At 39.6% G+C, this 15,119-nt stretch overlaps 1 protein-coding gene across 50 annotated transcripts in view; it reads right to left on the bottom strand.

The window, feature by feature from the left end:
- LRRC8B (leucine rich repeat containing 8 VRAC subunit B) overlaps positions 1–9,886 on the bottom strand; it is a 50,886-nt gene extending 41,000 nt beyond the window's left edge. For 48 of the 50 annotated variants that reach the window (XM_023258884.2, XR_006584478.1, XR_006584485.1 and 45 more), the window contains exons 1-3: positions 9,869–9,886; positions 4,042–4,122; positions 134–237 (exon numbers count right to left, since the gene is read on the bottom strand). The gene's annotated coding sequence lies outside the window, so the exon portion shown is untranslated. Of the gene's footprint in view, positions 1–133; positions 238–4,041; positions 4,123–9,868 lie in introns of those variants that run through there. The other 2 variants (XR_006584524.1, XM_045036146.1) reach the window with 2 other exon arrangements.
- Between the last annotated feature and the right edge of the window lie 5,233 nt (positions 9,887–15,119).

Below are 15,119 nucleotides of genomic sequence, written 5' to 3'. Positions count from 1 at the left end.
AGACATGAGACTGAAAATGCAAAAGAATATAAACACAAATAGAGATAAGGGTATTCAGACAGCGGTTATTCATTCAACAAAGAACACAAGTCAACATTGACCAAAATAAAGTACTTTAAATATTTACACTTACTGGATGAAAAAAAAAATGAATCCAATAAGTTGACTGTGCTTCAATCAGGAGGCCGACACCTTTTGAAATTTCTTAGACACACCATCTCTGTGTTTGTCTTCATTCTGTGAGAAAGCACAGATATCTTATAATAGCTGCAGTATTTCAAACAAAATTGGAAACACTGTCTTCAGAGACCCTCTCCATCATAAGACACGATATGGCAAATAGATTTTCATAGATCAGTTTACTTTTCACACTAGAGGACATTTTGGCAAGGTATATATAGACAGGACCCCACCCATATATGAGATCATACTCAGCCCCTGAATTCCTTTAGGTTACAGAGAAGTTTCCACAGAAACTTAGATGTTAATGTATTTTAAAATGCCATATTTACATCACTTAGATGAACACTTAGCTTTTCCAAGCAGCCTACATATGTTAATTTCTCTCATTCAGTCCTCATACACAGTTGGTCTTATTTGCATTTATCAGATGGCCTGTCAAACCATGTAGTTTCTGCATCCTAATTTAAAACCGCACATCTCTCCAAATAAGACTCGGTGCTCTTCAAATTTAGCCTACTGATTTCATTAGAAATAGTCACAAGTTAATAACTTTTGAAGACACAGCTCAGAAATTTGCTGAAATTCTCTGAAGTTATATTATTAAATGTAGCTACCCTTTATATTAGCTTTTTTTAACCTTGTTGGTTAATAAAAGCCATTCTTAGCATCTACTTCAAACAATCACTTGCAATAATTTAAATTACATATATATCGATCAGTTTGAAATATGAGGATATTCTAAAACATATAAAAATTTGAATTTGGTATGAAAATTGTATTTTTTAGTGCCTATGGAACTTCTGAAGAGCTGCTGGGAATGTTTATATAGTTGCCCCAAAGATACAATCCTTTTTGGGTTTATTAAGTACTTGAAACCCAGCTCAGTGTACTAACCCCAAATTGCATTTAAGATATTTTTAGTAATACTCTTGTGATCTCGTCATTTTCAAAGATCAAAAAGTTGGGCATGTCTGAAATTTACTTTGGATTTACCAATCCATGTGCAAAGCCTACTTTCTAACTGCCATCCCGTATCAAATTATTTTGCAGGCCAGAAAGCAGAGTTAGTGTGTACGACAATCTAGCTGTGACTAATTCATAATTAGATATGACCAACGGAGTATGAGTTTCTCATTCACAATTCATTTTTAAAAGGCTTACAACATATGATACACACCTGCATTTATGTGCAGCAAGCATGATAAAATATTTGAGGTGTGAAACATTTTACATATTCTTCCATTGCACTGGGTCTATAATATATCCGGAAAGAATATATTACATAATTCCAGAGTGCTTCTCAGCCATCCCGATATTTATTATACAACACAGTTTTCTTTAAATATTGTAAACACATTTTCTACTTTAAACACAGTATTTCTATGAAACAGAGTCACAAACCTCCAACTATAGTACTATTTTAAAACACATATTTTAAAATAATCAATATGAGAAACTACTATAACTAATCCATTAAAGAACCACAACTAACTACAGGTTTACTATATTTATACTAACTTAAATTTATTAGTAAAGAATTTTTTCCTGTTTGCCTTTTTAAGAACTATAAATTTTCCCTATAATCACCTAACTCAGATTTTCACTGAGGGGTTCCTTGTCAATAAGAGCAAATAAAAATATACTGTTTAAAATCTAATATCTGTCTTTCTATTTTCTTTTTTAATTTTTTTTTCAATGTTTTTATTTATTTTTTGGGACAGAGAGAGACAGAGCATGAACGGGGGAGGGGCAGAGAGAGAGGGAGACACAGAATCGGAAACAGGCTCCAGGCTCTGAGCCATCAGCCCAGAGCCCGACGCGGGGCTCGAACTCCCGGACCGCGAGATCGTGACCTGGCTGAAGTCGGACGCTTAACCGACTGCGCCACCCAGGCGCCCCATGTCTTTCTACTTTCAAAGCACTTTCATTTACATTAATTTGTTTCATATAATAAACCATTAGATATATTATTACTCTTCACATTTCAAAACATGGAAATAAAGCAGGCCCAGAGGAGTTATCCTGTCCAAAGCGACAAAACTGGCAAGAAATAGTTCTAGTTAGAATGGAGGTCTTCAGACTCAAATCTCAAGCCTCTTCCACACTGGAAACAAGATCACATTGTCATTAAATCCAATTAACTGTGCCACTCAGTTCTCTCAAAGTTTAAAGAAATAGCTAAATATTTATCTCTTTTCCCCAATTGCAGTGGACTAAATATTTTGTCCCCCTAAAATACATATTTTGAAATCCTAACCCCCAAAGTGATAGTATTAGGAGGTGAAGCCCTTAGGTCATGAGGGTGGGATTAGTGCCTTTATAAAATGGACCCCACAGGGCTCTCTTGCCCCTTCCACCATCTGAGGACACAGCAAGAAGGTGGCACCTATTAACTAGGAAGTAAGATCTCATTAGAATCTGCCAGTGCCTAGGTGCACCTGGATGCACCGTTGGTTAAACGGCCAACTTCAGCTCAGGTCATGATCTCACAGTCTGTGGGTTCAAGCCCTGCATCGGGCTCTGTGCTGACAGCTCAGAGCCTGGAGCTGCTCTGGATTCTGTCTCCCTTTCTCTCTGCCCCTCCCTCCCTCATGCTCTCTCTCTCTCTCTCTCTCTCTCAAAAATGAATAAACATTAAAAAAATAAAAAAAAACAAAAAACAAAAACATCTGCCAGAGCAGTGCCTTGATCTTGAACTTCCCAGTCTCTAGGAACTGAGAAATAAATATGTCTGCTGTTCAGGTCACCCAGTCCATGGTAATTTGTTATAGCAGCCTGAACAGACTAAGACATCAATTTACCCCAACAATTGCATTGTAACTTGGTTCTATTTTAGTCTTTTGAAAAACAAAAGATGTAAATGTACAGTTTCCTGCAATGTCCCCTATAACATAATATATAATCTACTTTCTCAGCTGAACTTTTTCTACCAAACATTTTCCACTGAACTAAGATTCAATGTATAAATAGATAGCATCCAAATCTAATGATGCATGAAAAGTCTCAAGCATTCCTATATATTAAATGATGTTAACTTTTTCTAACGGAAGTTTTTAACACGAGAGCTAGAGCATAGCTGTCCTTTGTCATTACAAAATTTAATACTGTTTGTGTGTCTAGGAAATTTTTTCCAGACCATATTTTTGCAAACAATGAGGATTCAATCTAAATCAGATCTCTATTTCTAATATACAAATGCACTAAATCAGTTCAAAGACACAATGTTAAGAGTAAAGGATTTTGTGGTCCTAATCCCATTCCTTTAGCTTTTAAACCTCATTAAGAAATCATAAAAGCTTTTCAAAGCACATGAATTCATTTGACAATCTCACCCCAAAGTCTCTAGGATTGAAACAAAAACACTCAAGTTAGGCATCTTGTCTTCCCACTAGTCCTTCTTTTACTTTGAAAGCTTTTCCAAAATAACCAGTGAAAAAATAAACAAATGATGATCAGATGGTATTTAGAGTCATTCTATGCAGAGAACTGGACACTACTTCAAAGATCTCTGTCTCTGACCCCAGGCAGGATATAACCAAACAATTCAAAATGGGGTTTCTCTCTGCTCTAACTGCAAATTGATTTAGAGATTGCCTTATATCCCTTCAAAATGTTTAGTACTACTTCTCAACAAGACGTTTCTTGGGTCTAACGTATATCCAACTGAAGTTTAAATTCACCTCTTGGAGCTCTCTCTCTGGGAAATAGTGTGTCAGTACCCCCGATTAATTTGTTCCATTTCTTCAGACTAAATAACCCCTTGAACCGTTCTTCAGAGATCTGATGATTGTTCAGCATTTCTCAAGTACTTAAATGATCACTAGCAAGACACATGATATGCCAGCTTATGTCCCTTACCAGTTGCTTCAGATCTTGTCAGTGGAGTAATTTTCAAGTGACAAACACCCTTTCCAAATTTAGTTGTAGTTTTGAGACTTCCTAGAAGGAATTAAGATTCACATAGTAAAGTGTATCTTCAACATTAATGCTCATAAAAATCATTGGAGAGCGTATTAAATCGCAGAGTGGTAGGTCCCACCCTCAGAGTTTCTGATTCATTAGGTCTGAAGTAGTCCTCAAGAATGTGTCTAACAAATTTCTACTTAATGTCGATGCTTCCAGTAGGTAGAGTAACCATTTTTTGAGAATCTATGACAGTGGTTTTCAGTTTTGGCTTCACATTAGAATAACCTGGAGCAGTTTAAAAAACCTCAAATCCAGGGGCACTTGGGTGGCTCAGTCGGTTGAGCATCTGACTCCTGATTTCAGCTCAGGTCATGATCCCAGGGTGGTGGGATTGAGTCCTGGCGGGAGGTGGGGGGGGGGGGGAGTCCATTCTGAGTGTGAAGCTGGCTTGAGGTTCTGTCTCTGTCTTTCTCCCTCTGCCCTTCTCCCCCACTTGTGTGCACTCTCTCTGTAAAACAAAAACAAAAACTCAAATCCAAGCCCTTCTCCTATGATTGGTCAAGCAATTCAACTGGTCTAGCTGAGACCAGTACTTTTTGTTTGTTTGTTTTCTCCAAATTTCCCCAGGAGGAGAAAGCTCACAAGACAGACTGACAATGAAATATCTGGGGAAAGTACTGTCCTTTTAACCCTTCCTGGAAGTTTCACTAGGTATCTAGAGTGCCTCCCCCTCTCTGCAGACTACGAGTAACAGCTACCAGCAACTCCACAAACTCTTCAGAGACCTGAGACCCCAGGTGTGCGAAGCAGTAGGTCAGAGAGTCATTGAGCTATAGAGATTTGCAGGGTGGATTTGAAGAGGAATCAGAAACAACAGAACCCAGCCAAAAGGTATTTAAATTGCGTAGGCTGGAAGCAATGAGGGAAAATTTTGCAATGCACTGGAAAGAAAGCAATGAATGAAATTGTCACTGTAAATGAAAATTCAACACCATTTAGCAACATCAAACAGAGGGGTCCATGGAGAAGCAGGAGTCAAATGGATTCACATTTTGAGTCTATGGTATTACAGTATCCTCCACAGTTTCTAGCATGTGGTGTACGACAAATATTTGTACAATAAAAAATTGAACATATCAGAAGGCAGGAAATAATATGGTCAGATGTTAGGCAGGGTATATCTAAGGTAATTGGGCATTTCCTGAGAGAGACTAGAACACAGCCACATGTAGACAGGAAGGATTTGGGCTAACTCTTCTGCATATTCTAAAGCCTAACAGCTTAAAAAAACAATAGTGTTTTATTTCTCATGATTCTGTGGGTGGTTCTTTCACTTCATGGTACTGGCTGGCACAAAGTGGCTGGAAGGTCCAGAATGTTCTCATTCATCAGGCGGGGTAGCTGGAGCTGCCTGCTGGCTGGCACTTTCAGTGAGACTCCTCATGGCTGTTTCAGGGTCCTCACATAGACGGTGGTTGGGTTCCAAGATGGTGCATCCCAAGCACGAAGGTGAAAAATTGCAGTTCTTTTATGGCCTGGCTCTCAAAGCTACGGTGTCACATCCACTCCACTCTATCAGCCAAAGGAGCCATGGATCCAGCCCAGATTCCAGGGAATGGGAAACGTCACTTCTCGATGGGAGGGGTGGCAAAGGATGGGCAGCTCTGCTTAACCTTCCCTGGTCTCTCTGCCTACAAACGTTGTGAAGTCCTCCTACATGCAAAGCACACTCACTCTCTTCCAAGCCCCTAAAAATTTCGTCCAACTCTGGTATCGAGTTCAGGCTTGAAGCCCAGGATCTTGTCGTCTAAATTAAGTAGAGGAGGCTGTGGGACAACATTCTTAAGGTCCTTGGAAGCCCTGTTATCTAGTTAAGAAGCCCCAGGAGGCACAGACTTACATCTTTTTGAAGTCATAATATAGGGTCTTGCCGCTATGCCCTTGCTTTCATTTGTACCTTGAGATTAAGTTTTAGTGGCAGTATTGCTCTGGATCTGTTCTTTCCACCTGAGGCCATTTCTTACTTTGAGTACCTTTTCGCTGAGTCGAGAAGCAGGGAATGAGAAACACAGTTTTATTTACAGCCCTAGAAAATTCTGGATTGGAAACACATCCTCTAAAGTCTACTTAAAATCTGAACAGTTTCTTCTTTAATTCATCTCTCTTTTGCAATACTTTGGTCATGAGTGGTTAAAAAAGTCATTTGACGCTTCCAACATTCTGCTAGAAAATCCCCTAAGCTGGAGATACAAATCCATTGGGTTCATTTTCCATCTTCCGTGTTATTGGAGATACAAGTCTTGTCAGTTTTCCTGTCAGTATGAAACAAGGGTACTGTTTTATATCCTCAAAAAGCAATTTCTTCATCGCCCTACCAGCTACCATTAATAGTTGTCTTACTTCCCTTCAGACCTTCACTGTCACCTGGTCTCAAAGCCAATGCCAGATGTTTTGTCATGGCAGCACCTCAATTCTGGGTACAAATTTTTGTTTTAGTTCTTTACTGCTATGCCAAAAAAAAAAAAAAATCCGAAACTTCGTGGCTAAAACAACCATTTATCATTTCTCATGATTCTGTGGGATGATGAAGCAGTTCTTCTGTTTCACATGGTGTTGACTGGAATGCTGGGAGGGCTGTAAGTTCTAAAATGCCTCAGTCACAGGACTGGCATTTGGGTTGTCTGCTGGTCTACAGCTCAGCTTAGGCTAATGACCAGAGGCCCGGCCACTACTCCATATGGCTGTTTAGGCTGCCCCACAGCAAGGCAGCTAAGGAACACTGCAAGCACACAATAGGAGAAGCTACACACTTCCTTAAATTCCAGCCTTAGAAACAACTCCACCCCATCTCTGCCATGTGTGAGTGCTCAAAAAGGGTAACAGGGCCGGCCCAGATTTTTAAAGGGAAAGGTAACAGACCCCAACTGGAGCATTTACAGACATCTTTAATGCACCATAGGGACTCAAGAATATTTAAGTAGTAGATACGCCATAGAAGTGAATTAACTCTTTGAGAGAAAGAATTGAGTGAATGAAGAACAAAATCTCTTTCCTAGATAATAAATCCCATGAGGAAGAGCTCTCAGACCAAGAGGAACAAAGGGGGAGAAAGAAGCAGGGTCAGTGAGATAAAAGAGAAACGCGGTGTTTCTGGAGCACAGAAATTCAAGGAAAGAGTCTGACATCATGGTTGATAACACAGAGAAACCAAAGGAAAAATGTGCTGCGTAACTAGCATTCTGCAGCTTCTTACCAAAAGCTGTACAGTGGCAATGGGTCTCTGAAACAATCGTAAATAATATTCTAAATCCTAGGAAAATTAATCATCTGAAGCCCCAGAAGACACTTGCTGAATATGACAACACCATGGTAATAACTCTAGAACTCCTTATTAAATCTGAGTTGTTCTGAACTTAAAAAACAAGTAACAATAACAATAAATAATAACTAACAACAATAAATAAAAAACAGTAACTCTAGAACTCCTTATTAAATCTGAGTTGTTCTGAACTTAAAAAGTAAAACGTGGCTTTACTTTTCCTTGTTTCTAACAGTTACAGAACACATGATTTATTTAACGTAGATGGCGACTGTCCTTCTAGGAAAAGACATCTCAATTCTTTGATGAGTTCAGTAAGCTACCAAATTCTCTAGAATCCATTTAAAATGAAAGAAGTTGCAGTTACATTATAATATTAACACTAGCACATAAGCCACCAGTGGCTACATAATTCTTAGGATGTGTAAACAGAAGGCCACCTCAGACCTTTCTCCACCATCTTCATTGTTAATAAAAATGTCTTCTTGCCTCCCCCTCCCACCACCCACAGTAAACATGCAATTTGGCTCTTGTGAATCTACATGCTCTCCTTTCCAATGTCTGGCTGATAGCTGAGATCACCATTACAATTGCTTTTCCACTGGTTACTTACTTTCACAAGAGCTGAGTCACATGGGCTATTTAATCCAGGAGGAAACCATGGAGATCAGAGTGCAACTCTTTACAAGTAAGAAACCTAAAGTTTAGAGGTGTTTAAATTGCTTCTCCAGGGCATGGAATTATGGTCACATTTCCTAATTTCAAAAGAGCTGGGAGGTTGAGAGCATTGATTCTGGCCACCTGTCCTAATTAATAATAGGCTCTTCCGGGGCGCCTGGGTGGCGCAGTGGGTTAAGCGTCCGACTTCAGCCAGGTCACGATCTCGCGGTCCGTGAGTTCGAGCCCTGCGTCAGGCTCTGGGCTGATGGCTCGGAGCCTGGAGCCTGTTTCCGATTCTGTGTCTCCCTCTCTCTCTGCCCCTCTCCCGTTCATGCTCTGTCTCTCTCTGTCCCAAAAATAAATAAACGTTGAAAAAAAATTTTTAAATAATAGGCTCTTCCTAACAAAATAAACAGGGTTTCATAACATGAATTTGCAAATGGAGTCCAGAATATTTCTTTGTTATATATATATTTTTAACTATAAATCAAAATGATTTTTTTTTTTTTTTTGCTTTGGGACAAACCAGTGTGCTCTAGAAAGGCTAAAAATATGATTAAGCCACTAGTCTTTTTTTTTTTTTTTTAATTTTTTTTTTTCAACGTTTATTTATTTTTGGGACAGAGAGAGACAGAGCATGAACAGGCGAGGGGCAGAGAGAGAGGGAGACACAGAAACGGAAACAGGCTCCAGGCTCTGAGCCATCAGCCCAGAGCCCGACGCGGGGCTGGAACTCACGGACTGCGAGATCGTGACCTGGCTGAAGTCGGACGCTTAACCGACTGCGCCACCCAGGCGCCCCTAAGCCACTAGTCTTAACCCTTTCTCTAAACTTAACATTTATATGCACTCAATTATGGAGGCTAGGACTACAAAAGCATACCGAGAAAATATGAGACCTTGCTTCTGCTTTCATGGGATTTACAGTCCTGTTGTGGACAGAAGACACGCATAGTTGAAAGTCAGCACCACCATGTCATGCTGTCACCAGTATCAAATGGGTGGGATGACGGCTAAACCTAGTACGTACTACATCTGATTCTATATAAAGAAAATACCCAAAGAGAATGGGTGAAATATCTTAACAGCAGCATTTCTCAAAGAGAGGTCAGGATTTTAGTCTGTAGAATGCCTATTATGTGCCCAGGGGAGTTCAGAGGGTTCAGGAAATATAGATATGCAAGACAGAAAGATCCCTGCTCTCAGAGACCTTACTGAGGAAAAAGGGAAGAGAGGCAACCAAACAGACAACCATAATAAAATCAGAAATGCCATGAAGAATATAGAACTCCTTTATTTATTTTTAAAGCATTTTTAAATGTTTGTTTATTTTTGAGAGAGAGAGAGAGAGAGACAGAGACAGAGACAGAGGATATGAAGGGGGCTCTGCGCTGACAGCAGTGAACCCAAGCCCGATGTGGGGCTCAAACTCATGAACAGTGAGATTGTGACCTGAGGGTCATGACGTTGGACGCTCAACTGACTGAGCTGCCCAGGTGCTCCTAGAGCTCCTTTAGAGTGGGCAGACAGGGAAGGCCTCTTTAGACCTGAATGGAACCAGCCATGCAATGATACTGGGGAAGATCATTCCAAGTAAAAGGAGGAAGAAGCTTATGAATGGGTGATCAGAAAGGAGGCCCCAGGCTGGAATGTCAGGAACCTGGGGAAAGCAGAGGAGTGAGAGGGCCTGCAGACAATACACAGAGTTTGGATGAGAAACAGCCCAGGAGTGATGGGAAAGACACTGAAGAGCCTTAAGGAGAGAAGTAGCTGATCTCATGTTAGCTTTTAAAAACTCACAGTCAACTCAGTGGATCAGCAGGGCTATGTGGATATACTGAAGACATCAAAGGATCTATACCTTCATCTATAAAAAGAAGGGTGTTCACAATACATTAGAGGACAGAGGCACTGTCCTCACCACTCCTTAACCTAGATTATATATGTTCAGAGCTGGGCGATACACTTTTCAAGATATCTGTCATATTCACAATACTAGAGAGTCATGCTACTTAATACAGTGTACAAATTCATTGGTCATTACGTCAAAGTCAAAAGCTCTGCCACAGAACTAATTTAAGATTAATTTGCCACAATTATAAAAGATAAGTGATGTTTCTAGGAAGCAACAGAGAATAGGACTTTTTTATTTTTGACTTACGTAATTTGGGAAAGTATGGCTATCGTTTACTTATGGAAACATGGCAAATTGATTCCATGCATAAAAAACACTACCTTGAACAAAACCCAGAAAACTATAGACATGGAGTTACAGAGTCTAAGCCTGTCATTGACATTAAATTCCTCAGATCTTTAAGGTTTAAAAAAATGACAAATATCAAACATACACACATATATTTTGCAACATACAAGACCAACGAAGGATAGCAAGATGACATTTTACCAAAATGTACAGAGATTTAATTGTCTGTTTATTAACTGGCTGAAAAACCTAAAAAAGATTTTATTCAAAATGTCGGTCGAAATAACAATCTCTTTTTACATACTAAGTAGTCAGTATTTGCCTCAAGCTACCAATGTTAAGAGTAATTATCTTTACCATGTGTTCACAATTCAGAATGTTAATCTTACCCTATGAATGGTGGTCAACTGGAAACTCTGCAATTAGTTTCTATTTGAAAAATTCCTAAAGAGAAATCATAAACATATTGTTACATTTTACCCATCAGACTGCAAGACAAGTTATCCGCTCATGCAGCTCTAAGATTTCCAACATCTATAATAACTTTATGAAACATACAAAAAGTAACTAAAAAAGTGAGCGTTGTTAAAGAGATCACCTTCTGATCTCTTGCAAAGGTTATCGACTAATACCCAGGGAGTGACCCAGGGACTAGCACAAGTTACAATTTAATGTCATCACCACAGCAATTTACAAGGCATAAAATATGAACATTAAATGTTTACTTGAGAATGAGATAAGCATTATATCTCAGGTACCACTCACTTTATAAATAATAGAAAAATCCCACTGAAAAAACCCATTGAAAATATCCATGTTTCTTATAGAAAAGAGAGGAAACATGGTGGGGTGGGGAGAGCCAATATTTGGGATAGTTTCTCTCTCCAGTTTTTGTTGCCACTGTTTTTGTTTTTTTGTTGTTGTTTGCTGGCCTGCTAGTTTTACACAAACTATGCCATTGTAAAATTCAATGGCACAACATTTTTGCCTATTATTTATCATAGGCTTTCTCAGTGTTGTCACAGTTTCTCTAAACAGCATTTTAAAAAAAGATTTTATTTTGAAGTTGTCTCTATTCTCAACGTGGGGCTTGATCTCACAACCCCAAGATCAAGAGTCACATGCTCTTACCGAATGAGCCAGCCAGGCATGTCCCTGAACATCATTTTTGTTTTTGTTTTTATAATAAAGTTTATTTATTTATAAATTTTTAAGCTTATTCATTTATTTTGAGAGAGAAAGTGTGAGTGGGGGGGGGGGAGAGAGAGAGAGAGAGAGAGAGAGAGAGAGAGAGAGAGAGAGAGAGAGAGAGAGAATCCCAAGCAGGCTGCACAGAACCTGATGCAGGGCTTAAACCCATGAACCGTGAGATCATTTATGACCTGAGCTGAAGTCAGACACCCAACAGACTGAGCCATGCAGGTGGCCCCTATTTATTTTGAGAGACAGACAGCGTTCAGGGGAGTAGCAGAGAGAGGTCTGTGGTGACAGAGAGACTCAATCTTAATCTCACGAACCTTGAGATCATGACCTGAGCCAAAATCAAGAGTCACTTAACTGACTGAACCACCCAAGGAGCCCAACATCATTTTTCTTAGGAGTGTAATAGTACATATGTATGTCATTAATTTAAAAAAATATTTCCTTACTGAATCTTGGATTTTCCCTTTTTCCCCCTTTACTAATAATACTGCAAATATCCCTGTACTCTGTTCATATGATTTTCTTTGCATAGATCTCTAAAAGTGAGAGTAATGGGCCAGAGGGCATAAACATTTTAAGGCCTCTGATATATAACAACCAATTGTTTCTCAAGAAATACACGGATTTTCTTTTCTATAAACAATATATGAGTAGCACCCTCACCAGATGTGGTCATCATCATTAAAAAAACAAAAACAAAAAAAACACAAAACTATGCTAATTCCATTCTAAGTTATTTTATTGTTTCTTTATTTTGCATTTCTTTGATGGAGTGGAGGTGAACGCTTTTCAACATGTTTTATTAACAAATTTCATTAACATTTATTTACCTACACCAGAGGAGTATTTTGCTGAGAAGACTGAAATGTAACGACAGCTCTTACAATGACAGCTTGTCATCTCCGAGTGAAGTGACTGCTGCCAAGTAAAAAAAAAAAAAACACAACAGAATGTAGCTCGGTTTCTGTACCGAGGCTAAAACCAAATCACTCAAACTAATTTTAGAAACTACAGCAAAAGTTATCGCCTTTCTTCCTCCTCAGCCCCAAACAAAAGCACCAGTTAGAAAAATGAAATGTGAAAATACTAAATGACAATGCTTGTTCTAACAGGATAAATAGTCCACATTAGGCAGCTTAAAAACAGGCAGGACTCTGATTGCCAGAGTAACGCTGACCGACCCGTGCTGACATGGGCTGTGCCGTGGTCAGTAGCTCCTCCAGCTTGCGAGGCTAATGGGTTTTATAAAACTGGCATCTGGGCAGCTCAGTCAGTTGAGCGTCCAATGTCATGACCTTCAGGTCACAATCTCACTGTTCATGAGTTTGAGCCCCACATCGGGCTTGGGTTCACTGCTGTCAGCGCAGAGCCCCCTTCATATCCTCTGTCTCTGTCTCTCTCTCTCTCTCAAAAATAAACAACCCCCCCCCAAAAACATTTTCGCTCCCCAGTGGCAGGACACAAGACGTGTTCACTTTCACTTACAAAGTCAATTCCAAAATAATCTCAAAACACGTATTCTGGAAGATTAGGAGAGGACACACAAGACTAAGAATTGCCTTTCTCAAATAAGAGCTCCCTCTGGGAGGTTCCTAGTGAGGGACATATAAGGGAATACCCGCCCCTCCCCACCAAGGTCTGGGGATTAAAGAACAATAGGGGACAATCAACTATGACAGAAAAACAGGAGGCCCCCAGCCTTTTACTTTGAAAGCAGAGAAGTCTGGATGCTCTGATTTCCTTCTGGTCAGTAGAGATAGGGGAGACTGACAAAATGAACTCCTTTGTAGTTAAGCAAAGAACGGTTATAAAACTTTGGGATCTGAAAATTGGCTTTCCATTTGGGCAAATTTGTGTTTTAGATGGCTAAATAAAATCTTTCCCTTTAAGGTTTAGCAAGAAGTCAAAAATCTCTGCATAGTAACCCGATCTCATTTTGTAAGTCAGATATGGCAAGAGTCACTGCAATATCACACTTATTCATCCTGCCTTGGGCAATTCCGTAAGTTTAAGGCTTTAGGTTATATAATAGCCTATTTCATCAGTTTGAAAAGTTCAAACTATGAATACCAGATGTACTTAAAAGAGGGACATTTCCTTTCACCATCTGTCCTATCCTGATCACCTCCATGAATCACTTCCATGAGCCACCTTGACCTCCATCTGTGTTCCTATGACACTAACAGTTCTCTCCCACTGTTTTATCGTATACAATAAGCTATTGCCTCAAGTTCCTTGAGTGCTGGGACAGCATCTCATTATCTACATCTCCAGGACTGCTCTCGGTATCTCTTTCCAGTGCTAGATTAAAAGCCTGCATGTTACGGCAGCTTGCATGTACAGATTCATCAGCAGGGTGTTGAAAACATCTCTGGAAACGTAACTAGATTAAATAAGAATAATATCCACCAGCACTTTTCTCAGGGATTGTACAGAGTGTGGTTGCAAGGAAAAAGAAGGGGTCTGCTATTTTACTTCTGGTCAGTTGAGATGCTAGGAACTTGAGGGGTTCTTTGGCTACCCTTTCCCTCTCACACAGGGCTTGGCTTTTCCTCTTAAAAAATGTTGTGAATAAATATATAAAGAATAACGGTCTGAAGTGGCATCAAATCATTAGCCTGCCCAGGGTAACAAATTATTAGCTTATCTCTTGTTCCCTCATGTTTCAGTCTTGCCTCTATTCCCACCATAAATATTTAGTATATAATTACTGAGTGAACAAATAATACTAGGTCAGGTCTTACCACCCAGTTAGGAACCAAGTACAGAGGAAGAGGCCCAGCTCTGTGAATGGTCCGTGAACCCAACCACACACATGATGCGTCTCAAAGGGTGAGAAAGCAAAGCAGAGGGAGGGGACAGAACCTCTGGCATTTCCATCACCCCATGATACATCCAGAGATTCAGAAGCAGAGGCTAAGCCTTCACTCTTCAGGAAGAAAGGAAAAAAATTTACACCTGCCAATTTCACCACCAAACATGACATCTCACAAACCTGAACGGAGAACAGCTGTCAATTTACCATGACTGGCTGCATTATAATGATGGTGAGTCATTTTGAATCAGTGATGGGTCACTGGATAAATGCCACAGCACTCCTAAATGGCTTTAATATCTTATCAAGTTATGATTTCACAATTCTTTTGTACAAATGAAAAGTACAGTGCAACAGGAATAATACCAAGACCAGTGGAAGTATCGAGTTTTCACCCCAACAAGGATGGTGTGTATCATGCTGTTTTGTGCCTACCTGCCCTTCCCACCCATCCCCAAGACCATAGGCCCTGGGAAGGCAAGAATATTTCTCATCTCCTCAGGGTATGCCAGATCTTAGATGCTCTGTAAGTATTGTAATTCCACAATTCCTGTGAGCTATGACCAAGCTCAAAATACTGTATGTCTTTTGGATGGTTTCAGTCTCATAAAATTGGTAACTTCTCATAGGGATCGCTGTAAAGAATGTTACGTCCATTACCATATATTCTTAACCCAATGATAAATATCAATTGCCATGCACTGCAAATCACCCTGGTATTTAGATTAAATTCACTTCTGACCCTAAAATTATTCCTAAAAGGGTTAATGTTCACCAAGTACTAAATGACCGTTAAACACAAAAGATGTTTAAAATGAATGCTATCCACT

The sequence above is a fragment of the Felis catus genome, chromosome C1 (genome assembly GCF_018350175.1).
Source record: "Felis catus isolate Fca126 chromosome C1, F.catus_Fca126_mat1.0, whole genome shotgun sequence".
NCBI classification, from domain to species: domain Eukaryota; kingdom Metazoa; phylum Chordata; class Mammalia; order Carnivora; family Felidae; genus Felis; species Felis catus.
Note: the sequence above shows the minus strand (reverse complement) of the source record. Positions and strands in the feature narration are given on the sequence as shown.